The sequence below is a fragment of the Mixophyes fleayi genome, chromosome 5 (genome assembly GCF_038048845.1).
Source record: "Mixophyes fleayi isolate aMixFle1 chromosome 5, aMixFle1.hap1, whole genome shotgun sequence".
Lineage (NCBI taxonomy): Eukaryota > Metazoa > Chordata > Amphibia > Anura > Limnodynastidae > Mixophyes > Mixophyes fleayi.
Window position 1 is genome coordinate 60,743,319 of NC_134406.1, and position 25,471 is coordinate 60,768,789.

Genomic DNA, 25,471 nt, shown 5'->3' on the forward strand with positions numbered 1-25,471 from the left:
TGACAGAAAAAGGAAATGGGCTTTTGCAAGATCTATATTGCATTAAGTTTGCGCAAAATGTAACATAAAATTGTCTTTTGGACAGTTGGACCCGGAGGCCCTGTATGCATGGTGTGAGACGGAGTTCCGTGATGAGCGCCAGACTTAGTCTGCATCTGCTGTCATGGAAGAACCTGCTTGACTTTGTCCTCTGACAACGTCCATACTAGAACTCAAGCGGGTAATATCTCACCATGAGGTAGGTGAATCTTCTGCTTTTACTTCCACTTCACACATGTCTACTTCACAAGTGGCTTTACCCGTCTCAGGTATGTCCCATGTGGAATCTACCTTAGCGCAATCCCTTGCGTCAGCGGTGTGGATGATATAGTGTCGGTGGTCCACCAGACTTTAGGCTTTGCGAACCCAGAGATCTCACCCGCAGCTGGTTTCTTCCTCTTTAAGAGGCAGATGAAACAGGTCATTTCTTTCCCTTCATCTCCCCAGTTGATGGATATGATTTCGGAAGCCTGGAAAAAGCTCAGCGATGTTTCCATATACCAGAGAAGTTCAGGTCTCTTTATCCCTTTCCTATAGAAGAATACACAAAATGGGAAAGTATCCCAGTAGTGGACCCTCCTATTGTCCGGTTGACTAGATCCACTATTATCCCTGTACGAGGAGTAGTCTCTCTTAAAGACACCACGGACAAAAAAATTTGATTTCTTGCTCCAATCTGCCTCTGAAACGGCGGGTAGAGTTTTCAAGCCGGATATGTTCACAGCTTGGGTCAACAAGGCAGTTCAGGCTTGGACTGAGCAAATGGCCAAGGGCCTGCGGGAGGTCAGTCCACAAGATGAGTTATTGGTCCTTACTGGTCATATCAGAGAAGCATCTGATTTTCTAGCATAGGCATCCTTGGATGCTATATCAGTCACTTCAAAACTAATAGCACTCATTATAGCTGCCAGGCGCTCCATATTGCTTCGGTCTTGGTCCGCGGACACGGATTCCAAGATAAATTTGTAAGCACTAACCTTTGATGGGATATCCCTTTTTGGAGCATGGTTAGACCAACTCATCCAGGAGGTTACTGTGGCAAAACCCCCTTTTTACCGGTTACCCAGGCCAGACCAAAACATCCCAGTTTCATGTCCTTTCGCCCCTTCAGCATTTCTCGGGGATTCCCTGCTAGAGGTCAGACTGCTCCCTCTAGTGGAGGGTTCCGTTAGGGCCGTGGACCTTCCAGACTGGGTACTGATAGACTAACAGACTCAGATTAAGCATGACAGGACTCCGTACAACGGGAATGTGGTGGGAGCTCGTCTACTGCGCTTTCAGGACAATTGGCTGAAATCATCCCCCGACTTTTGGGTTTGAGGGATGGTCACTCACAGATGTGTCATAAACATGCTCTACTTCCCTCACTGACGTTTTTCACCACAGGGCTTCCTGCCTTTCTCAGGCGCGTAGCACTTTCTTTGAGTGGCAATCCAGAATCTGTTGGATTCCCCTTTCCCCCACTGGAAAGGGGTTTGGGGTTTTACTTCAATGTCTTTCTAGTTCCAAAACCAGATGGCTCCTTCAGGCCATCCTCAACTTAAAACCCCTCAACGAACAGGTGCGAATCCTGGGTTTTAGGATGGAGTCTCAACAGTCATCACGGAGCTTACCTGCATGTTCCCATATGGCAGGGGCATCAGTGCCTACTCCACTTTGCGGTGAAAGATGCTCATTATAAGTTTAGGGCTTTACCCTTTGGCCTGGCTCCTCCCCAAGAGTTTTCACCAAAGTGATGGAGGGTATTCCTTCCAGAAGACAAGGTCCGTTCGGTCCATTCCAAGACCAGGGACCTACTGGCCAGGTGAGAAATCTAAATCCTTCGATGCATGAAGTTGATGGGCTCCATGATCTCAGTCTTCGAGGCGGTCCCCTTTTCACAGTTCGCAGATGTTCCAGTGGGAAATCTAACTGTCTCCTCTGTATAATATTACTCTCTCATATGTACTGGTCTTATCCCTCACTATACATTATACGCTCTCTCTTCTGTATACTGTCACATATCTGTATTATCTATCACTATACCTTTCTCCTCTGTATGATATTACTCTCTCATATGTACTGGTCTTATCCCTCACTATACATTATACGCCCTCTCTTCTGTATACTGTCACATATCTGTATTATCTATCACTATACCTTTCTCCTCTGTATAATATTACTCTCTTATATGTACTGGTCTTATCCTACACTGTACATTATTGACCGTTTCTCCTGTATTCTGTCACATATCTAATTATCTATCACTATACATTGTGTTTTCTGTATTTTATTAAATTTGTTTTCCCTATTCTTCTTTGCTATACACTATACACCTGTGTATACTGAACGCCATATATATATAATATACAGGAAGAATAAATGTTGTTGAAAATGTAAGACATAATTATGACTTAAGGCATGTTTATACTTTGTGTGATAATGATGTCTTACATTTTTATTAACATTAATTCTTAATGTAGAATATATTATTAATTCTATAATATATATTATATATTCTAGAATATACTATATTCAGAAAAAGCAGGCCACTCCCAAGGTTCTCGTCCCCTCTGCTTCGCCGTCCCAAGTCAGGAGAAGCTTGAAGGGCCTTTCAGCTCAAACCTGTGGTCGGTCCCCGCAGGGGTGGGGACTCGAACCCGTGACCTGGGCCTCCCAGAGTAGCAGGATTAACAGCACGCGCCACCGTGCCAGCCAGTAATTGTCTGGAGCTCTGTGTAACTTGAAGCTGCTGAGCGGCGATGTCATAGTAATGTGATAGACAATGTGAATCAGTGCCACCTAGTGGCAGTTGCTGGGACCACAAGCAAAGCAAACATATCTCCTATTATACGTAGATTCCCGGCCTGGACACAGAGGAAATGGTCGGTCCGGCCCTTCCTTTGAGTTAATGGGGTGCATGAATTTTAAAGGCAAAAATAAATGAATGTGCATAAAAGAATAAAAATGACTGATGGTGGAGTTCCTATGTTGGTTTAACCTATGGCATCTTTATCACCTACTAACATTATGTTTGGTCATTGCAGTGATCGTTTCATTGACATCCTGTAATAAAGTTTATCAGATTGCATTGGCTTAAAGGAGAATATTGTTCTCAAGTGCCTACCTTCTCCCCAGGAAACATGCAGTGGATGGCTGTTTATAAGGACAAGCTCTGTGTCGGCTGACAGTTGGGGATCTCCTTTTTAAATATCCACGGAAGTGGAGAGCCAATAAATCTAGTAGATCCCTGTAATCCTTCCCTGGCCTGCCTGTCTCCGCAGCCTGTTGCTGTGCTCTGTGCGGTAGATCTGTGTAATTAATAATTCCTGCTTTCCTCCAGTCACATCACATATGTAATACAGGTGGTTCCAGTAGGTGGCGCTGCTCTTTGAATGCTCTAGCCATTTTACTCCTTTGGCTCTATTGCAGCTGGTTTTTGCAAGGAATTATTTGCCTTATGCCAAAAAAAAGAAGAAATTGCACATGCTTCATCCTAGTGATTATAACTAAAGAGTCTAAATTTGCAGTTCATTCAACCTCTGGAATGAGAGAGGTTTATTTACATTTGCCTCTTTTCAATGCAATGCATGTGAGACACAGCAGTTACCACAGGCAACATTCTTGTACTAATTATTTCTTATTGCCTTGGTGATCAAAGCAAATGTGAATGTTTCTCCATATTATGATTCTGTCTTTTGTTCTGTAGGTGACATGGGGATAGGGATCTCCTCAGCTCTTTTTTCCTATTGGACTGAAGTGTGTGAATTCTGTGACACGTGCTAGAAGTTTTGTTAAACCTCCTGCATCTTATGTGGTAAAGTGTAAAATAGGGTTTCTCAGCCTGGGGTACATCAGACAGATCCGAGCCACTTTCAGCAAATCAGTTATACTCAAATAACAGTTTCATATACAAGTAATGAATAAAACATGCAAACACATTGTTATGGGTATTTTTTAAAAGGAACAAATGTACACACTTTAGAGCATACTTACCATCTTTTGAAAGTTGGCTTCCGGGAGCCTGCCCGGGGAGGTGGACGTGATGGGGGGTGGTGTGTACACGTACAACATGACAGAAAAAGGAAATGGGCTTTTGCAAGATCTATATTGCATTAAGTTTGCGCAAAATGTAACATAAAATTGTCTTTTGGACAGTTGGACCCGGAGGCCCTGTATGCATGGTGTGAGACGGAGTTCCGTGATGAGCGCCAGACTTAGTCTGCATCTGCTGTCATGGAAGAACCTGCTTGACTTTGTCCTCTGACAACGTCCATACTAGAACTCAAGCGGGTAATATCTCACCATGAGGTAGGTGAATCTTCTGCTTTTACTTCCACTTCACACATGTCTACTTCACAAGTGGCTTTACCCGTCTCAGGTATGTCCCATGTGGAATCTACCTTAGCGCAATCCCTTGCGTCAGCGGTGTGGATGATATAGTGTCGGTGGTCCACCAGACTTTAGGCTTTGCGAACCCAGAGATCTCACCCGCAGCTGGTTTCTTCCTCATTAAGAGGCAGATGAAACAGGTCATTTCTTTCCCTTCATCTCCCCAGTTGATGGATATGATTTCGGAAGCCTGGAAAAAGCTCAGCGATGTTTCCATATACCAGAGAAGTTCAGGTCTCTTTATCCCTTTCCTATAGAAGAATACACAAAATGGGAAAGTATCCCAGTAGTGGACCCTCCTATTGTCCGGTTGACTAGATCCACTATTATCCCTGTACGAGGAGTAGTCTCTCTTAAAGACACCACGGACAAAAAAATTTGATTTCTTGCTCCAATCTGCCTCTGAAACGGCGGGTAGAGTTTTCAAGCCGGATATGTTCACAGCTTGGGTCAACAAGGCAGTTCAGGCTTGGACTGAGCAAATGGCCAAGGGCCTGCGGGAGGTCAGTCCACAAGATGAGTTATTGGTCCTTACTGGTCATATCAGAGAAGCATCTGATTTTCTAGCATAGGCATCCTTGGATGCTATATCAGTCACTTCAAAACTAATAGCACTCATTATAGCTGCCAGGCGCTCCATATTGCTTCGGTCTTGGTCCGCGGACACGGATTCCAAGATAAATTTGTAAGCACTAACCTTTGATGGGATATCCCTTTTTGGAGCATGGTTAGACCAACTCATCCAGGAGGTTACTGTGGCAAAACCCCCTTTTTACCGGTTACCCAGGCCAGACCAAAACATCCCAGTTTCATGTCCTTTCGCCCCTTCAGCAATTCTCGGGGATTCCCTGCTAGAGGTCAGACTGCTCCCTCTAGTGGAGGGTTCCGTTAGGGCCGTGGACCTTCCAGACTGGGTACTGATAGACTAACAGACTCAGATTAAGCATGACAGGACTCCGTACAACGGGAATGTGGTGGGAGCTCGTCTACTGCGCTTTCAGGACAATTGGCTGAAATCATCCCCCGACTTTTGGGTTTGAGGGATGGTCACTCACAGATGTGTCATAAACATGCTCTACTTCCCTCACTGACGTTTTTCACCACAGGGCTTCCTGCCTTTCTCAGGCGCGTAGCACTTTCTTTGAGTGGCAATCCAGAATCTGTTGGATTCCCCTTTCCCCCACTGGAAAGGGGTTTGGGGTTTTACTTCAATGTCTTTCTAGTTCCAAAACCAGATGGCTCCTTCAGGCCATCCTCAACTTAAAACCCCTCAACGAACAGGTGCGAATCCTGGGTTTTAGGATGGAGTCTCAACAGTCATCACGGAGCTTACCTGCATGTTCCCATATGGCAGGGGCATCAGTGCCTACTCCACTTTGCGGTGAAAGATGCTCATTATAAGTTTAGGGCTTTACCCTTTGGCCTGGCTCCTCCCCAAGAGTTTTCACCAAAGTGATGGAGGGTATTCCTTCCAGAAGACAAGGTCCGTTCGGTCCATTCCAAGACCAGGGACCTACTGGCCAGGTGAGAAATCTAAATCCTTCGATGCATGAAGTTGATGGGCTCCATGATCTCAGTCTTCGAGGCGGTCCCCTTTTCACAGTTCGCAGATGTTCCAGTGGGAAATCTAACTGTCTCCTCTGTATAATATTACTCTCTCATATGTACTGGTCTTATCCCTCACTATACATTATACGCTCTCTCTTCTGTATACTGTCACATATCTGTATTATCTATCACTATACCTTTCTCCTCTGTATGATATTACTCTCTCATATGTACTGGTCTTATCCCTCACTATACATTATACGCCCTCTCTTCTGTATACTGTCACATATCTGTATTATCTATCACTATACCTTTCTCCTCTGTATAATATTACTCTCTTATATGTACTGGTCTTATCCTACACTGTACATTATTGACCGTTTCTCCTGTATTCTGTCACATATCTAATTATCTATCACTATACATTGTGTTTTCTGTATTTTATTAAATTTGTTTTCCCTATTCTTCTTTGCTATACACTATACACCTGTGTATACTGAACGCCATATATATATAATATACAGGAAGAATAAATGTTGTTGAAAATGTAAGACATAATTATGACTTAAGGCATGTTTATACTTTGTGTGATAATGATGTCTTACATTTTTATTAACATTAATTCTTAATGTAGAATATATTATTAATTCTATAATATATATTATATATTCTAGAATATACTATATTCAGAAAAAGCAGGCCACTCCCAAGGTTCTCGTCCCCTCTGCTTCGCCGTCCCAAGTCAGGAGAAGCTTGAAGGGCCTTTCAGCTCAAACCTGTGGTCGGTCCCCGCAGGGGTGGGGACTCGAACCCGTGACCTGGGCCTCCCAGAGTAGCAGGATTAACGGCACGCGCCACCGTGCCAGCCAGTAATTGTCTGGAGCTCTGTGTAACTTGAAGCTGCTGAGCGGCGATGTCATAGTAATGTGATAGACAATGTGAATCAGTGCCACCTAGTGGCAGTTGCTGGGACCACAAGCAAAGCAAACATATCTCCTATTATACGTGGATTCCCGGCCTGGACACAGAGGAAATGGTCGGTCCGGCCCTTCCTTTGAGTTAATGGGGTGCATGAATTTTAAAGGCAAAAATAAATGAATGTGCATAAAAGAATAAAAATGACTGATGGTGGAGTTCCTATGTTGGTTTAACCTATGGCATCTTTATCACCTACTAACATTATGTTTGGTCATTGCAGTGATCGTTTCATTGACATCCTGTAATAAAGTTTATCAGATTGCATTGGCCCAAAGGAGAATATTGTTCTCAAGTGCCTACCTTCTCCCCAGGAAACATGCAGTGGATGGCTGTTTATAAGGACAAGCTCTGTGTCGGCTGACAGTTGGGGATCTCCTTTTTAAATATCCACGGAAGTGGAGAGCCAATAAATCTAGTAGATCCCTGTAATCCTTCCCTGGCCTGCCTGTCTCCGCAGCCTGTTGCTGTGCTCTGTGCGGTAGATCTGTGTAATTAATAATTCCTGCTTTCCTCCAGTCACATCACATATGTAATACAGGTGGTTCCAGTAGGTGGCGCTGCTCTTTGAATGCTCTAGCCATTTTACTCCTTTGGCTCTATTGCAGCTGGTTTTTGCAAGGAATTATTTGCCTTATGCCAAAAAAAAGAAGAAATTGCACATGCTTCATCCTAGTGATTATAACTAAAGAGTCTAAATTTGCAGTTCATTCAACCTCTGGAATGAGAGAGGTTTATTTACATTTGCCTCTTTTCAATGCAATGCATGTGAGACACAGCAGTTACCACAGGCAACATTCTTGTACTAATTATTTCTTATTGCCTTGGTGATCAAAGCAAATGTGAATGTTTCTCCATATTATGATTCTGTCTTTTGTTCTGTAGGTGAAATGGGGATAGGGATCTCCTCAGCTCTTTTTTCCTATTGGACTGAAGTGTGTGAATTCTGTGACACGTACTAGAAGTTTTGTTAAACCTCCTGCATCTTATGTGGTAAAGTGTAAAATAGGGTTTCTCAGCCTGGGGTACATCAGACAGATCCGAGCCACTTTCAGCAAATCAGTTATACTCAAATAACAGTTTCATATACAAGTAATGAATAAAACATGCAAACACATTGTTATGGGTATTTTTTAAAAGGAACAAATGTACACACTTTAGAGCATACTTACCATCTTTTGAAAGTTGGCTTCCGGGAGCCTGCCCGGGGAGGTGGACGTGATGGGGGGTGGTGTGTACACGTACAACATGACAGAAAAAGGAAATGGGCTTTTGCAAGATCTATATTGCATTAAGTTTGCGCAAAATGTAACATAAAATTGTCTTTTGGACAGTTGGACCCGGAGGCCCTGTATGCATGGTGTGAGACGGAGTTCCGTGATGAGCGCCAGACTTAGTCTGCATCTGCTGTCATGGAAGAACCTGCTTGACTTTGTCCTCTGACAACGTCCATACTAGAACTCAAGCGGGTAATATCTCACCATGAGGTAGGTGAATCTTCTGCTTTTACTTCCACTTCACACATGTCTACTTCACAAGTGGCTTTACCCGTCTCAGGTATGTCCCATGTGGAATCTACCTTAGCGCAATCCCTTGCGTCAGCGGTGTGGATGATATAGTGTCGGTGGTCCACCAGACTTTAGGCTTTGCGAACCCAGAGATCTCACCCGCAGCTGGTTTCTTCCTCTTTAAGAGGCAGATGAAACAGGTCATTTCTTTCCCTTCATCTCCCCAGTTGATGGATATGATTTCGGAAGCCTGGAAAAAGCTCAGCGATGTTTCCATATACCAGAGAAGTTCAGGTCTCTTTATCCCTTTCCTATAGAAGAATACACAAAATGGGAAAGTATCCCAGTAGTGGACCCTCCTATTGTCCGGTTGACTAGATCCACTATTATCCCTGTACGAGGAGTAGTCTCTCTTAAAGACACCACGGACAAAAAAATTTGATTTCTTGCTCCAATCTGCCTCTGAAACGGCGGGTAGAGTTTTCAAGCCGGATATGTTCACAGCTTGGGTCAACAAGGCAGTTCAGGCTTGGACTGAGCAAATGGCCAAGGGCCTGCGGGAGGTCAGTCCACAAGATGAGTTATTGGTCCTTACTGGTCATATCCGAGAAGCATCTGATTTTCTAGCATAGGCATCCTTGGATGCTATATCAGTCACTTCAAAACTAATAGCACTCATTATAGCTGCCAGGCGCTCCATATTGCTTCGGTCTTGGTCCGCGGACGCGGATTCCAAGATAAATTTGTAAGCACTAACCTTTGATGGGATATCCCTTTTTGGAGCATGGTTAGACCAACTCATCCAGGAGGTTACTGTGGCAAAAACCCCTTTTTACCGGTTACCCAGGCCAGACCAAAACATCCCAGTTTCATGTCCTTTCGCCCCTTCAGCAATTCTCGGGGATTCCCTGCTAGAGGTCAGACTGCTCCCTCTAGTGGAGGGTTCCGTTAGGGCCGTGGACCTTCCAGACTGGGTACTGATAGACTAACAGACTCAGATTAAGCATGACAGGACTCCGTACAACGGGAATGTGGTGGGAGCTCGTCTACTGCGCTTTCAGGACAATTGGCTGAAATCATCCCCCGACTTTTGGGTTTGAGGGATGGTCACTCACAGATGTGTCATAAACATGCTCTACTTCCCTCACTGACGTTTTTCACCACAGGGCTTCCTGCCTTTCTCAGGCGCGTAGCACTTTCTTTGAGTGGCAATCCAGAATCTGTTGGATTCCCCTTTCCCCCACTGGAAAGGGGTTTGGGGTTTTACTTCAATGTCTTTCTAGTTCCAAAACCAGATGGCTCCTTCAGGCCATCCTCAACTTAAAACCCCTCAACGAACAGGTGCGAATCCTGGGTTTTAGGATGGAGTCTCAACAGTCATCACGGAGCTTACCTGCATGTTCCCATATGGCAGGGGCATCAGTGCCTACTCCACTTTGCGGTGAAAGATGCTCATTATAAGTTTAGGGCTTTACCCTTTGGCCTGGCTCCTCCCCAAGAGTTTTCACCAAAGTGATGGAGGGTATTCCTTCCAGAAGACAAGGTCCGTTCGGTCCATTCCAAGACCAGGGACCTACTGGCCAGGTGAGAAATCTAAATCCTTCGATGCATGAAGTTGATGGGCTCCATGATCTCAGTCTTCGAGGCGGTCCCCTTTTCACAGTTCGCAGATGTTCCAGTGGGAAATCTAACTGTCTCCTCTGTATAATATTACTCTCTCATATGTACTGGTCTTATCCCTCACTATACATTATACGCTCTCTCTTCTGTATACTGTCACATATCTGTATTATCTATCACTATACCTTTCTCCTCTGTATGATATTACTCTCTCATATGTACTGGTCTTATCCCTCACTGTACATTATTGACCGTTTCTCCTGTATTCTGTCACATATCTAATTATCTATCACTATACATTGTGTTTTCTGTATTTTATTAAATTTGTTTTCCCTATTCTTCTTTGCTATACACTATACACCTGTGTATACTGAACGCCATATATATATAATATACAGGAAGAATAAATGTTGTTGAAAATGTAAGACATAATTATGACTTAAGGCATGTTTATACTTTGTGTGATAATGATGTCTTACATTTTTATTAACATTAATTCTTAATGTAGAATATATTATTAATTCTATAATATATATTATATATTCTAGAATATACTATATTCACAAAAAGCAGGCCACTCCCAAGGTTCTCGTCCCCTCTGCTTCGCCGTCCCAAGTCAGGAGAAGCTTGAAGGGCCTTTCAGCTCAAACCTGTGGTCGGTCCCCGCAGGGGTGGGGACTCGAACCCGTGACCTGGGCCTCCCAGAGTAGCAGGATTAACGGCACGCGCCACCGTGCCAGCCAGTAATTGTCTGGAGCTCTGTGTAACTTGAAGCTGCTGAGCGGCGATGTCATAGTAATGTGATAGACAATGTGAATCAGTGCCACCTAGTGGCAGTTGCTGGGACCACAAGCAAAGCAAACATATCTCCTATTATACGTGGATTCCCGGCCTGGACACAGAGGAAATGGTCGGTCCGGCCCTTCCTTTGAGTTAATGGGGTGCATGAATTTTAAAGGCAAAAATAAATGAATGTGCATAAAAGAATAAAAATGACTGATGGTGGAGTTCCTATGTTGGTTTAACCTATGGCATCTTTATCACCTACTAACATTATGTTTGGTCATTGCAGTGATCGTTTCATTGACATCCTGTAATAAAGTTTATCAGATTGCATTGGCCCAAAGGAGAATATTGTTCTCAAGTGCCTACCTTCTCCCCAGGAAACATGCAGTGGATGGCTGTTTATAAGGACAAGCTCTGTGTCGGCTGACAGTTGGGGATCTCCTTTTTAAATATCCACGGAAGTGGAGAGCCAATAAATCTAGTAGATCCCTGTAATCCTTCCCTGGCCTGCCTGTCTCCGCAGCCTGTTGCTGTGCTCTGTGCGGTAGATCTGTGTAATTAATAATTCCTGCTTTCCTCCAGTCACATCACATATGTAATACAGGTGGTTCCAGTAGGTGGCGCTGCTCTTTGAATGCTCTAGCCATTTTACTCCTTTGGCTCTATTGCAGCTGGTTTTTGCAAGGAATTATTTGCCTTATGCCAAAAAAAAGAAGAAATTGCACATGCTTCATCCTAGTGATTATAACTAAAGAGTCTAAATTTGCAGTTCATTCAACCTCTGGAATGAGAGAGGTTTATTTACATTTGCCTCTTTTCAATGCAATGCATGTGAGACACAGCAGTTACCACAGGCAACATTCTTGTACTAATTATTTCTTATTGCCTTGGTGATCAAAGCAAATGTGAATGTTTCTCCATATTATGATTCTGTCTTTTGTTCTGTAGGTGACATGGGAATAGGGATCTCCTCAGCTCTTTTTTCCTATTGGACTGAAGTGTGTGAATTCTGTGACACGTACTAGAAGTTTTGTTAAACCTCCTGCATCTTATGTGGTAAAGTGTAAAATAGGGTTTCTCAGCCTGGGGTACATCAGACAGATCCGAGCCAATTTCAGCAAATCAGTTATACTCAAATAACAGTTTCATATACAAGTAATGAATAAAACATGCAAACACATTGTTATGGGTATTTTTTAAAAGGAACAAATGTACACACTTTAGAGCATACTTACCATCTTTTGAAAGTTGGCTTCCGGGAGCCTGCCCGGGGAGGTGGACGTGATGGGGGGTGGTGTGTACACGTACAACATGACAGAAAAAGGAAATGGGCTTTTGCAAGATCTATATTGCATTAAGTTTGCGCAAAATGTAACATAAAATTGTCTTTTGGACAGTTGGACCCGGAGGCCCTGTATGCATGGTGTGAGACGGAGTTCCGTGATGAGCGCCAGACTTAGTCTGCATCTGCTGTCATGGAAGAACCTGCTTGACTTTGTCCTCTGACAACGTCCATACTAGAACTCAAGCGGGTAATATCTCACCATGAGGTAGGTGAATCTTCTGCTTTTACTTCCACTTCACACATGTCTACTTCACAAGTGGCTTTACCCGTCTCAGGTATGTCCCATGTGGAATCTACCTTAGCGCAATCCCTTGCGTCAGCGGTGTGGATGATATAGTGTCGGTGGTCCACCAGACTTTAGGCTTTGCGAACCCAGAGATCTCACCCGCAGCTGGTTTCTTCCTCTTTAAGAGGCAGATGAAACAGGTCATTTCTTTCCCTTCATCTCCCCAGTTGATGGATATGATTTCGGAAGCCTGGAAAAAGCTCAGCGATGTTTCCATATACCAGAGAAGTTCAGGTCTCTTTATCCCTTTCCTATAGAAGAATACACAAAATGGGAAAGTATCCCAGTAGTGGACCCTCCTATTGTCCGGTTGACTAGATCCACTATTATCCCTGTATGAGGAGTAGTCTCTCTTAAAGACACCACGGACAAAAAAAATTGATTTCTTGCTCCAATCTGCCTCTGAAACGGCGGGTAGAGTTTTCAAGCCGGATATGTTCACAGCTTGGGTCAACAAGGCAGTTCAGGCTTGGACTGAGCAAATGGCCAAGGGCCTGCGGGAGGTCAGTCCACAAGATGAGTTATTGGTCCTTACTGGTCATATCCGAGAAGCATCTGATTTTCTAGCATAGGCATCCTTGGATGCTATATCAGTCACTTCAAAACTAATAGCACTCATTATAGCTGCCAGGCGCTCCATATTGCTTCGGTCTTGGTCCGCGGACGCGGATTCCAAGATAAATTTGTAAGCACTAACCTTTGATGGGATATCCCTTTTTGGAGCATGGTTAGACCAACTCATCCAGGAGGTTACTGTGGCAAAAACCCCTTTTTACCGGTTACCCAGGCCAGACCAAAACATCCCAGTTTCATGTCCTTTCGCCCCTTCAGCAATTCTCGGGGATTCCCTGCTAGAGGTCAGACTGCTCCCTCTAGTGGAGGGTTCCGTTAGGGCCGTGGACCTTCCAGACTGGGTACTGATAGACTAACAGACTCAGATTAAGCATGACAGGACTCCGTACAACGGGAATGTGGTGGGAGCTCGTCTACTGCGCTTTCAGGACAATTGGCTGAAATCATCCTCCGACTTTTGGGTTTGAGGGATGGTCACTCACAGATGTGTCATAAACATGCTCTACTTCCCTCACTGACGTTTTTCACCACAGGGCTTCCTGCCTTTCTCAGGCGCGTAGCACTTTCTTTGAGTGGCAATCCAGAATCTGTTGGATTCCCCTTTCCCCCACTGGAAAGGGGTTTGGGGTTTTACTTCAATGTCTTTCTAGTTCCAAAACCAGATGGCTCCTTCAGGCCATCCTCAACTTAAAACCCCTCAACGAACAGGTGCGAATCCTGGGTTTTAGGATGGAGTCTCAACAGTCATCACGGAGCTTACCTGCATGTTCCCATATGGCAGGGGCATCAGTGCCTACTCCACTTTGCGGTGAAAGATGCTCATTATAAGTTTAGGGCTTTACCCTTTGGCCTGGCTCCTCCCCAAGAGTTTTCACCAAAGTGATGGAGGGTATTCCTTCCAGAAGACAAGGTCCGTTCGGTCCATTCCAAGACCAGGGACCTACTGGCCAGGTGAGAAATCTAAATCCTTCGATGCATGAAGTTGATGGGCTCCATGATCTCAGTCTTCGAGGCGGTCCCCTTTTCACAGTTCGCAGATGTTCCAGTGGGAAATCTAACTGTCTCCTCTGTATAATATTACTCTCTCATATGTACTGGTCTTATCCCTCACTATACATTATACGCTCTCTCTTCTGTATACTGTCACATATCTGTATTATCTATCACTATACCTTTCTCCTCTGTATGATATTACTCTCTCATATGTACTGGTCTTATCCCTCACTGTACATTATTGACCGTTTCTCCTGTATTCTGTCACATATCTAATTATCTATCACTATACATTGTGTTTTCTGTATTTTATTAAATTTGTTTTCCCTATTCTTCTTTGCTATACACTATACACCTGTGTATACTGAACGCCATATATATATAATATACAGGAAGAATAAATGTTGTTGAAAATGTAAGACATAATTATGACTTAAGGCATGTTTATACTTTGTGTGATAATGATGTCTTACATTTTTATTAACATTAATTCTTAATGTAGAATATATTATTAATTCTATAATATATATTATATATTCTAGAATATACTATATTCACAAAAAGCAGGCCACTCCCAAGGTTCTCGTCCCCTCTGCTTCGCCGTCCCAAGTCAGGAGAAGCTTGAAGGGCCTTTCAGCTCAAACCTGTGGTCGGTCCCCGCAGGGGTGGGGACTCGAACCCGTGACCTGGGCCTCCCAGAGTAGCAGGATTAACGGCACGCGCCACCGTGCCAGCCAGTAATTGTCTGGAGCTCTGTGTAACTTGAAGCTGCTGAGCGGCGATGTCATAGTAATGTGATAGACAATGTGAATCAGTGCCACCTAGTGGCAGTTGCTGGGACCACAAGCAAAGCAAACATATCTCCTATTATACGTGGATTCCCGGCCTGGACACAGAGGAAATGGTCGGTCCGGCCCTTCCTTTGAGTTAATGGGGTGCATGAATTTTAAAGGCAAAAATAAATGAATGTGCATAAAAGAATAAAAATGACTGATGGTGGAGTTCCTATGTTGGTTTAACCTATGGCATCTTTATCACCTACTAACATTATGTTTGGTCATTGCAGTGATCGTTTCATTGACATCCTGTAATAAAGTTTATCAGATTGCATTGGCCCAAAGGAGAATATTGTTCTCAAGTGCCTACCTTCTCCCCAGGAAACATGCAGTGGGTGGCTGTTTATAAGGACAAGCTCTGTGTCGGCTGACAGTTGGGGATCTCCTTTTTAAATATCCACGGAAGTGGAGAGCCAATAAATCTAGTAGATCCCTGTAATCCTTCCCTGGCCTGCCTGTCTCCGCAGCCTGTTGCTGTGCTCTGTGCGGTAGATCTGTGTAATTAATAATTCCTGCTTTCCTCCAGTCACATCACATATGTAATACAGGTGGTTCCAGTAGGTGGCGCTGCTCTTTGAATGCTCTAGCCATTTTACTCCTTTGGCTCTATTGCAGCTGGTTTTTGCAAGGAATTATTTGCCTTCTGCCAAAAAAAAGAAGAAATTGCACATGCTTCATCCTAGTGATTATAACTAAAGAGTCTAAATTTGCAGTTCATTCAACCTCTGGAATGAGAGAGGTTTATTTACATTTGCCTCTTTTCAATGCAATGCATGTGAGACACAGCAGTTACCACAGGCAACATTCTTGTACTAATTATTTCTTATTGCCTTGGTGATCAAAGCAAATGTGAATGTTTCTCCATATTATGATTCTGTCTTTTGTTCTGTAGGTGACATGGGGATGGGGATCTCCTCAGCTCTTTTTTCCTATTGGACTGAAGTGTGTGAATTCTGTGACACGTACTAGAAGTTTTGTTAAACCTCCTGCATCTTATGTGGTAAAGTGTAAAATAGGGTTTCTCAGCCTGGGGTACATCAGACAGATCCGAGCCACTTTCAGCAAATCAGTTATACTCAAATAACAGTTTCATATACAAGTAATGAATAAAACATGCAAACACATTGTTATGGGTATTTTTTAAAAGGAACAAATGTACACACTTTAGAGCATACTTACCATCTTTTGAAAGTTGGCTTCCGGGAGCCTGCCCGGGGAGGTGGACGTGATGGGGGGTGGTGTGTACACGTACAACATGACAGAAAAAGGAAATGGGCTTTTGCAAGATCTATATTGCATTAAGTTTGCGCAAAATGTAACATAAAATTGTCTTTTGGACAGTTGGTCCCGGAGGCCCTGTATGCATGGTGTGAGACGGAGTTCCGTGATGAGCGCCAGACTTAGTCTGCATCTGCTGTCATGGAAGAACCTGCTTGACTTTGTCCTCTGACAACGTCCATACTAGAACTCAAGCGGGTAATATCTCACCATGAGGTAGGTGAATCTTCTGCTTTTACTTCCACTTCACACATGTCTACTTCACAAGTGGCTTTACCCGTCTCAGGTATGTCCCATGTGGAATCTACCTTAGCGCAATCCCTTGCGTCAGCGGTGTGGATGATATAGTGTCGGTGGTCCACCAGACTTTAGGCTTTGCGAACCCAGAGATCTCACCCGCAGCTGGTTTCTTCCTCTTTAAGAGGCAGATGAAACAGGTCATTTCTTTCCCTTCATCTCCCCAGTTGATGGATATGATTTCGGAAGCCTGGAAAAAGCTCAGCGATGTTTCCATATACCAGAGAAGTTCAGGTCTCTTTATCCCTTTCCTATAGAAGAATACACAAAATGGGAAAGTATCCCAGTAGTGGACCCTCCTATTGTCCGGTTGACTAGATCCACTATTATCCCTGTACGAGGAGTAGTCTCTCTTAAAGACACCACGGACAAAAAAATTTGATTTCTTGCTCCAATCTGCCTCTGAAACGGCGGGTAGAGTTTTCAAGCCGGATATGTTCACAGCTTGGGTCAACAAGGCAGTTCAGACTTGGACTGAGCAAATGGCCAAGGGCCTGCGGGAGGTCAGTCCACAAGATGAGTTATTGGTCCTTACTGGTCATATCAGAGAAGCATCTGATTTTCTAGCATAGGCATCCTTGGATGCTATATCAGTCACTTCAAAACTAATAGCACTCATTATAGCTGCCAGGCGCTCCATATTGCTTCGGTCTTGGTCCGCGGACGCGGATTCCAAGATAAATTTGTAAGCACTAACCTTTGATGGGATATCCCTTTTTGGAGCATGGTTAGACCAACTCATCCAGGAGGTTACTGTGGCAAAAAACCCTTTTTACCGGTTACCCAGGCCAGACCAAAACATCCCAGTTTCATGTCCTTTCGCCCCTTCAGCAATTCTCGGGGATTCCCTGCTAGAGGTCAGACTGCTCCCTCTAGTGGAGGGTTCCGTTAGGGCCGTGGACCTTCCAGACTGGGTACTGATAGACTAACAGACTCAGATTAAGCATGACAGGACTCCGTACAACGGGAATGTGGTGGGAGCTCGTCTACTGCGCTTTCAGGACAATTGGCTGAAATCATCCCCCGACTTTTGGGTTTGAGGGATGGTCACTCACAGATGTGTCATAAACATGCTCTACTTCCCTCACTGACGTTTTTCACCACAGGGCTTCCTGCCTTTCTCAGGCGCGTAGCACTTTCTTTGAGTGGCAATCCAGAATCTGTTGGATTCCCCTTTCCCCCACTGGAAAGGGGTTTGGGGTTTTACTTCAATGTCTTTCTAGTTCCAAAACCAGATGGCTCCTTCAGGCCATCCTCAACTTAAAACCCCTCAACGAACAGGTGCGAATCCTGGGTTTTAGGATGGAGTCTCAACAGTCATCACGGAGCTTACCTGCATGTTCCCATATGGCAGGGGCATCAGTGCCTACTCCACTTTGCGGTGAAAGATGCTCATTATAAGTTTAGGGCTTTACCCTTTGGCCTGGCTCCTCCCCAAGAGTTTTCACCAAAGTGATGGAGGGTATTCCTTCCAGAAGACAAGGTCCGTTCGGTCCATTCCAAGACCAGGGACCTACTGGCCAGGTGAGAAATCTAAATCCTTCGATGCATGAAGTTGATGGGCTCCATGATCTCAGTCTTCGAGGCGGTCCCCTTTTCACAGTTCGCAGATGTTCCAGTGGGAAATCTAACTGTCTCCTCTGTATAATATTACTCTCTCATATGTACTGGTCTTATCCCTCACTATACATTATACGCTCTCTCTTCTGTATACTGTCACATATCTGTATTATCTATCACTATACCTTTCTCCTCTGTATGATATTACTCTCTCATATGTACTGATCTTATCCCTCACTATACATTATACGCCCTCTCTTCTGTATACTGTCACATATCTGTATTATCTATCACTATACCTTTCTCCTCTGTATAATATTACTCTCTTATATGTACTGGTCTTATCCTACACTGTACATTATTGACCGTTTCTCCTGTATTCTGTCACATATCTAATTATCTATCACTATACATTGTGTTTTCTGTATTTTATTAAATTTGTTTTCCCTATTCTTCTTTGCTATACACTATACACCTGTGTATACTGAACGCCATATATATATAATATACAGGAAGAATAAATGTTGTTGAAAATGTAAGACATAATTATGACTTAAGGCATGTTTATACTTTGTGTGATAATGATGTCTTACATTTTTATTAACATTAATTCTTAATGTAGAATATATTATTAATTCTATAATATATATTATATATTCTAGAATATACTATATTCAGAAAAAGCAGGCCACTCCCAAGGTTCTCGTCCCCTCTGCTTCGCCGTCCCAAGTCAGGAGAAGCTTGAAGGGCCTTTCAGCTCAAACCTGTGGTCGGTCCCCGCAGGGGTGGGGACTCGAACCCGTGACCTGGGCCTCCCAGAGTAGCAGGATTAACGGCACGCGCCACCGTGCCAGCCAGTAATTGTCTGGAGCTCTGTGTAACTTGAAGCTGCTGAGCGGCGATGTCATAGTAATGTGATAGACAATGTGAATCAGTGCCACCTAGTGGCAGTTGCTGGGACCACAAGCAAAGCAAACATATCTCCTATTATACGTGGATTCCCGGCCTGGACACAGAGGAAATGGTCGGTCCGGCCCTTCCTTTGAGTTAATGGGGTGCATGAATTTTAAAGGCAAAAATAAATGAATGTGCATAAAAGAATAAAAATGACTGATGGTGGAGTTCCTATGTTGGTTTAACCTATGGCATCTTTATCACCTACTAACATTATGTTTGGTCATTGCAGTGATCGTTTCATTGACATCCTGTAATAAAGTTTATCAGATTGCATTGGCCCAAAGGAGAATATTGTTCTCAAGTGCCTACCTTCTCCCCAGGAAACATGCAGTGGATGGCTGTTTATAAGGACAAGCTCTGTGTCGGCTGACAGTTGGGGATCTCCTTTTTAAATATCCACGGAAGTGGAGAGCCAATAAATCTAGTAGATCCCTGTAATCCTTCCCTGGCCTGCCTGTCTCCGCAGCCTGTTGCTGTGCTCTGTGCGGTAGATCTGTGTAATTAATAATTCCTGCTTTCCTCCAGTCACATCACATATGTAATACAGGTGGTTCCAGTAGGTGGCGCTGCTCTTTGAATGCTCTAGCCATTTTACTCCTTTGGCTCTATTGCAGCTGGTTTTTGCAAGGAATTATTTGCCTTATGCCAAAAAAAAGAAGAAATTGCACATGCTTCATCCTAGTGATTATAACTAAAGAGTCTAAATTTGCAGTTCATTCAACCTCTGGAATGAGAAAGGTTTATTTACATTTGCCTCTTTTCAATGCAATGCATGTGAGACACAGCAGTTACCACAGGCAACATTCTTGTACTAATTATTTCTTATTGCCTTGGTGATCAAAGCAAATGTGAATGTTTCTCCATATTATGATTCTGTCTTTTGTTCTGTAGGTGACATGGGGATGGGGATCTCCTCAGCTCTTTTTTCCTATTGGACTGAAGTGTGTGAATTCTGTGACACGTACTAGAAGTTTTGTTAAACCTCCTGCATCTTATGTGGTAAAGTGTAAAATAGGGTTTCTCAGCCTGGGGTACATCAGACAGATCCGAGCCACTTTCAGCAAATCAGTTATACTCAAATAACAGTTTCATATACAAGTAATGAATAAAACATGCAAACACATTGTTATGGGTATTTTTTAAAAGGAACAAATGTACACACTTTAGAGCATACTTACCATCTTTTGAAAGTTGGCTTCCGGGAGCCTGCCCGGGGAGGTGAACGTGATGGGGGGTGGTGTGTACACGTACAACATGACAGAAAAAGGAAATGGGCTTTTGCAAGATCTATATTGCATTAAGTTTGCGCAAAATGTAACATAAAATTGTCTTTTGGACAGTTGGACCCGGAGGCCCTGTATGCATGGTGTGAGACGGAGTTCCGTGATGAGCGCCAGACTTAGTCTGCATCTGCTGTCATGGAAGAACCTGCTTGACTTTGTCCTCTGACAACGTCCATACTAGAACTCAAGCGAGTAATATCTCACCATGAGGTAGGTGAATCTTCTGCTTTTACTTCCACTTCACACATGTCTACTTCACAAGTGGCTTTACCCGTCTCAGGTATGTCCCATGTGGAATCTACCTTAGCGCAATCCCTTGCGTCAGCGGTGTGGATGATATAGTGTCGGTGGTCCACCAGACTTTAGGCTTTGCGAACCCAGAGATCTCACCCGCAGCTGGTTTCTTCCTCTTTAAGAGGCAGATGAAACAGGTCATTTCTTTCCCTTCATCTCCCCAGTTGATGGATATGATTTCGGAAGCCTGGAAAAAGCTCAGCGATGTTTCCATATACCAGAGAAGTTCAGGTCTCTTTATCCCTTTCCTATAGAAGAATACACAAAATGGGAAAGTATCCCAGTAGTGGACCCTCCTATTGTCCGGTTGACTAGATCCACTATTATCCCTGTACGAGGAGTAGTCTCTCTTAAAGACACCACGGACAAAAAAATTTGATTTCTTGCTCCAATGTGCCTCTGAAACGGCGGGTAGAGTTTTCAAGCCGGATATGTTCACAGCTTGGGTCAACAAGGCAGTTCAGACTTGGACTGAGCAAATGGCCAAGGGCCTGCGGGAGGTCAGTCCACAAGATGAGTTATTGGTCCTTACTGGTCATATCAGAGAAGCATCTGATTTTCTAGCATAGGCATCCTTGGATGCTATATCAGTCACTTCAAAACTAATAGCACTCATTATAGCTGCCAGGCGCTCCATATTGCTTCGGTCTTGGTCCGCGGACGCGGATTCCAAGATAAATTTGTAAGCACTAACCTTTGATGGGATATCTCTTTTTGGAGCATGGTTAGACCAACTCATCCAGGAGGTTACTGTGGCAAAAAACCCTTTTTACCGGTTACCCAGGCCAGACCAAAACATCCCAGTTTCATGTCCTTTCGCCCCTTCAGCAATTCTCGGGGATTCCCTGCTAGAGGTCAGACTGCTCCCTCTAGTGGAGGGTTCCGTTAGGGCCGTGGACCTTCCAGACTGGGTACTGATAGACTAACAGACTCAGATTAAGCATGACAGGACTCCGTACAACGGGAATGTGGTGGGAGCTCGTCTACTGCGCTTTCAGGACAATTGGCTGAAATCATCCCCCGACTTTTGGGTTTGAGGGATGGTCACTCACAGATGTGTCATAAACATGCTCTACTTCCCTCACTGACGTTTTTCACCACAGGGCTTCCTGCCTTTCTCAGGCGCGTAGCACTTTCTTTGAGTGGCAATCCAGAATCTGTTGGATTCCCCTTTCCCCCACTGGAAAGGGGTTTGGGGTTTTACTTCAATGTCTTTCTAGTTCCAAAACCAGATGGCTCCTTCAGGCCATCCTCAACTTAAAACCCCTCAACGAACAGGTGCGAATCCTGGGTTTTAGGATGGAGTCTCAACAGTCATCACGGAGCTTACCTGCATGTTCCCATATGGCAGGGGCATCAGTGCCTACTCCACTTTGCGGTGAAAGATGCTCATTATAAGTTTAGGGCTTTACCCTTTGGCCTGGCTCCTCCCCAAGAGTTTTCACCAAAGTGATGGAGGGTATTCCTTCCAGAAGACAAGGTCCGTTCGGTCCATTCCAAGACCAGGGACCTACTGGCCAGGTGAGAAATCTAAATCCTTCGATGCATGAAGTTGATGGGCTCCATGATCTCAGTCTTCGAGGCGGTCCCCTTTTCACAGTTCGCAGATGTTCCAGTGGGAAATCTAACTGTCTCCTCTGTATAATATTACTCTCTCATATGTACTGGTCTTATCCCTCACTATACATTATACGCTCTCTCTTCTGTATACTGTCACATATCTGTATTATCTATCACTATACCTTTCTCCTCTGTATGATATTACTCTCTCATATGTACTGATCTTATCCCTCACTATACATTATACGCCCTCTCTTCTGTATACTGTCACATATCTGTATTATCTATCACTATACCTTTCTCCTCTGTATAATATTACTCTCTTATATGTACTGGTCTTATCCTACACTGTACATTATTGACCGTTTCTCCTGTATTCTGTCACATATCTAATTATCTATCACTATACATTGTGTTTTCTGTATTTTATTAAATTTGTTTTCCCTATTCTTCTTTGCTATACACTATACACCTGTGTATACTGAACGCCATATATATATAATATACAGGAAGAATAAATGTTGTTGAAAATGTAAGACATAATTATGACTTAAGGCATGTTTATACTTTGTGTGATAATGATGTCTTACATTTTTATTAACATTAATTCTTAATGTAGAATATATTATTAATTCTATAATATATATTATATATTCTAGAATATACTATATTCACAAAAAGCAGGCCACTCCCAAGGTTCTCGTCCCCTCTGCTTCGCCGTCCCAAGTCAGGAGAAGCTTGAAGGGCCTTTCAGCTCAAACCTGTGGTCGGTCCCCGCAGGGGTGGGGACTCGAACCCGTGACCTGGGCCTCCCAGAGTAGCAGGATTAACGGCACGCGCCACCGTGCCAGCCAGTAATTGTCTGGAGCTCTGTGTAACTTGAAGCTGCTGAGCGGCGATGTCATAGTAATGTGATAGACAATGTGAATCAGTGCCACCTAGTGGCAGTTGCTGGGACCACAAGCAAAGCAAACATATCTCCTATTATACGTGGATTCCCGGCCTGGACACAGAGGAAATGGTCGGTCCGGCCCTTCCTTTGAGTTAATGGGGTGCATGAATTTTAAAGGCAAAAATAAATGAATGTGCATAAAAGAATAAAAATGACTGATGGTGGAGTTCCTATGTTGGTTTAACCTATGGCATCTTTATCACCTACTAACATTATGTTTGGTCATTGCAGTGATCGTTTCATTGACATCCTGTAATAAAGTTTATCAGATTGCATTGGCCCAAAGGAGAATATTGTTCTCAAGTGCCTACCTTCTCCCCAGGAAACATGCAGTGGATGGCTGTTTATAAGGACAAGCTCTGTGTCGGCTGACAGTTGGGGATCTCCTTTTTAAATATCCACGGAAGTGGAGAGCCAATAAATCTAGTAGATCCCTGTAATCCTTCCCTGGCCTGCCTGTCTCCGCAGCCTGTTGCTGTGCTCTGTGCGGTAGATCTGTGTAATTAATAATTCCTGCTTTCCTCCAGTCACATCACATATGTAATACAGGTGGTTCCAGTAGGTGGCGCTGCTCTTTGAATGCTCTAGCCATTTTACTCCTTTGGCTCTATTGCAGCTGGTTTTTGCAAGGAATTATTTGCCTTATGCCAAAAAAAAGAAGAAATTGCACATGCTTCATCCTAGTGATTATAACTAAAGAGTCTAAATTTGCAGTTCATTCAACCTCTGGAATGAGAGAGGTTTATTTACATTTGCCTCTTTTCAATGCAATGCATGTGAGACACAGCAGTTACCACAGGCAACATTCTTGTACTAATTATTTCTTATTGCCTTGGTGATCAAAGCAAATGTGAATGTTTCTCCATATTATGATTCTGTCTTTTGTTCTGTAGGTGACATGGGGATAGGGATCTCCTCAGCTCTTTTTTCCTATTGGACTGAAGCGTGTGAATTCTGTGACACGTACTAGAAGTTTTGTTAAACCTCCTGCATCTTATGTGGAAAAGTGTAAAATAGGGTTTCTCAGCCTGGGGTACATCAGACAGATCCGAGCCAATTTCAGCAAATCAGTTATACTCAAATAACAGTTTCATATACAAGTAATGAATAAAACATGCAAACACATTGTTATGGGTATTTTTTAAAAGGAACAAATGTACACACTTTAGAGCATACTTACCATCTTTTGAAAGTTGGCTTCCGGGAGCCTGCCCGGGGAGGTGGACGTGATGGGGGGTGGTGTGTACACGTACAACATGACAGAAAAAGGAAATGGGCTTTTGCAAGATCTATATTGCATTAAGTTTGCGCAAAATGTAACATAAAATTGTCTTTTGGACAGTTGGACCCGGAGGCCCTGTATGCATGGTGTGAGACGGAGTTCCGTGATGAGCGCCAGACTTAGTCTGCATCTGCTGTCATGGAAGAACCTGCTTGACTTTGTCCTCTGACAACGTCCATACTAGAACTCAAGCGGGTAATATCTCACCATGAGGTAGGTGAATCTTCTGCTTTTACTTCCACTTCACACATGTCTACTTCACAAGTGGCTTTACCCGTCTCAGGTATGTCCCATGTGGAATCTACCTTAGCGCAATCCCTTGCGTCAGCGGTGTGGATGATATAGTGTCGGTGGTCCACCAGACTTTAGGCTTTGCGAACCCAGAGATCTCACCCGCAGCTGGTTTCTTCCTCTTTAAGAGGCAGATGAAACAGGTCATTTCTTTCCCTTCATCTCCCCAGTTGATGGATATGATTTCGGAAGCCTGGAAAAAGCTCAGCGATGTTTCCATATACCAGAGAAGTTCAGGTCTCTTTATCCCTTTCCTATAGAAGAATACACAAAATGGGAAAGTATCCCAGTAGTGGACCCTCCTATTGTCCGGTTGACTAGATCCACTATTATCCCTGTACGAGGAGTAGTCTCTCTTAAAGACACCACGGACAAAAAAATTTGATTTCTTGCTCCAATGTGCCTCTGAAACGGCGGGTAGAGTTTTCAAGCCGGATATGTTCACAGCTTGGGTCAACAAGGCAGTTCAGACTTGGACTGAGCAAATGGCCAAGGGCCTGCGGGAGGTCAGTCCACAAGATGAGTTATTGGTCCTTACTGGTCATATCAGAGAAGCATCTGATTTTCTAGCATAGGCATCCTTGGATGCTATATCAGTCACTTCAAAACTAATAGCACTCATTATAGCTGCCAGGCGCTCCATATTGCTTCGGTCTTGGTCCGCGGACGCGGATTCCAAGATAAATTTGTAAGCACTAACCTTTGATGGGATATCCCTTTTTGGAGCATGGTTAGACCAACTCATCCAGGAGGTTACTGTGGCAAAAACCCCTTTTTACCGGTTACCCAGGCCAGACCAAAACATCCCAGTTTCATGTCCTTTCGCCCCTTCAGCAA